Genomic DNA, 2,480 nt, shown 5'->3' on the forward strand with positions numbered 1-2,480 from the left:
TGAGAAAATGCCTTACAGCTGGATCTCATGGAGGCATTTTCCCAACTGAAGCTCCTTTCTCTGTGATAACTCCAGCTGTGTCAAGTTGACACAAAGCTACCCAGTACAGTACACATGTACAATTTAAACCCCCCCCCCCTCAGCTGTTAACTAGAGTTGAGGGTGGATCTGACTCCAGAGCCACCTGAATTGTTCTCAGTCAGGAGGGGTGGATGAAAGTTTAGGGTTTGATTGGAATGCCTACAAAATTTTGGGTTCTGTGCTTCTTGGAAAGATGGGTGTATCCACCTCCAGCCACAACACTCCCCTGCCTCCCACCACTCTGGACATCTGATGTTTTGCAGCCTTTAAGGCTCAGTGTATCTGCTGGGAGCTCCTCTGGCTGGCCTTTGGATAGTCCTGTGATCAGTATCCAGCTCCCAGAAACCCTGATAAGGTTCTAAGTCCTGTCAGGAAAGGCCCTTGGATAGAGGGAATCTTCCTCATTCTCTCTAGGTTTTTGTTTGTTTTGTTTTTTGTTTTTTGTTTTTTGTTTTTGGTCAGAGCCCATGCCTAGCTCCCAGAAGAACTGCACATGAACCTTGGACTCAACCCCCACCCCAACCCCTTTAGCACACACAAGCAGGTAGATTTATGGTGCCCTGCCCCCATCCCACCCCTCTCCCCCACCCGCAGCCGGCCTTGGTTGGTGGACAAAGCAAAACCAGAGCTGTTGGAATGCTAATGTCTGGGAGCCAGGCTGCTGGGCTGGCACAAAAGCAGGCAGGGCTGGGAGGACCCTACCCTTTGGAGCTGCAGAGCTGTGTGACCTTGGACAAGTCGCCAAGCCTCAGCTAAATCGAAACGGATGTTAGAGGCAGTTTCTAAAAACTAGTGTACTAGTGTACTGGTACTCATTAGATTTCTGGTAGCCTAAGAGAAGGCTGACGCTTACAAAGAATGATGTTATAGCTCCCAGTACCCCACCTACACTCCTACCAGAAGTGGTGTAGGGAAAAAAAACCACACCCTTAAACCCCTAGCACCAAGGATGGTATAGGAAGGCATGGGGTGGAATAGTTTACAGAATAAATACCAAACAAATCTAATTACACGTATGTGATTTTTCTCGTTTGAGTTCCTCCTCCCCACTGTACTCCAACTTCAAAATTCTGACAAACAAATGCTCATGGAAAAAAGCAGGAGCTAGCATTTGCTGACCTGCCTGCTCCATCTTTAAGGAGTCAGATGCAGGGATGGATGGTAGATGAGTTGAGGCTAGGCATCCATCTCCAATACCCTCCTGATGCCAATGTGCAGGTTAAGACGCATGCCCTCACTCATGGGGACATGGATCCCAGGACACCCTTTGTCACTTGATGACCATGGGAGAAACCAGACCTGGGATCCTGACTCTAGTGACTTGGTGCTCTTCACTCTCTGCTCTTACACAGAGGAGAAACCAGAGTTGGGGGGGAGGGGCAAGCAGTTGTGCATATTTGGGTCCCAAATATTCCCCCAGGGTTCCAGTAAGATCTAGAGGTTCCCTTGTGCGTTGCTCCCCCTGACTTCTAGGGCTCCTGGCCCACTTCCAGGTTCTGACCATTACCTCTGCATCTGAGATGCCTGGTCCAAGACCAGGCACTCAGAAGTTGATACCATCACTAATTTTCCTTAGCGACTGAAGCCTTAAGCATGGCCCTGACCATGGTGCTGAAACAGCCATGTTGTACTAGCACAAAAGATGCTCCTAGGCATGTCCTGTTCTCAGTACAGAAAACGCCTACCCATTCCCTTTGAGCCATGTGTCCAGGATGGATTCCTTGGGATAAAGGACTACCAAGTTTCAATAAGTGGGTAGGTATGAGTCTTTATAGCTGCTTAACTGGGTAACCCTCCTAACAATATCTCTCTCTCTCTCTCTCTCTCTCTCTCTCTCTCTCTCCTCTCTCCTCTCTCCCTCTGCCTCTCTCATAACCTCCCAAATTAGAAGCTAGAATTGTAAAACAGGTTCAGAAAATTCCAACAGTATCTAAGAAGTCTGACAAAAAAGAGTGTTGCAAGTTTGGTGTAAGGAACCCCTAGAAGATAGATATTATTTGAAAACTTTTCTCTCAATGTGTTTTTTATCTTCCGGTTATAATGAAGCTTTAAGGATTCCAAGGACCAGAGTAAAAGGAAGTCTTACAGATGCAGACATAGAATACCACAGAGGTGGCTAGCCACAGATACACCAGTGTCTTGCCTTCACACCCAGATATACTGACCTGTCAAAGTTTCCCTTGGCTACACACAGACACTCATTCTGTGATTTCTCCCTAGTGTTTTCTGCATGCCCAAATCCTGTCTCCTATCCCCATTCCCCAAGCCTCCAGTATGGAAACTTTATCCATATTGTTTTCTCCCCTTGCTTCATACTTCCAGAGGATATTGTACGTGAATATCCACCAATATGTACATACATGGGATGCTGTGATCTAAATATACATTATAGAGGCAAT

This window comes from Mus pahari, chromosome 9, assembly GCF_900095145.1.
Source record: "Mus pahari chromosome 9, PAHARI_EIJ_v1.1, whole genome shotgun sequence".
NCBI lineage: Eukaryota > Metazoa > Chordata > Mammalia > Rodentia > Muridae > Mus > Mus pahari.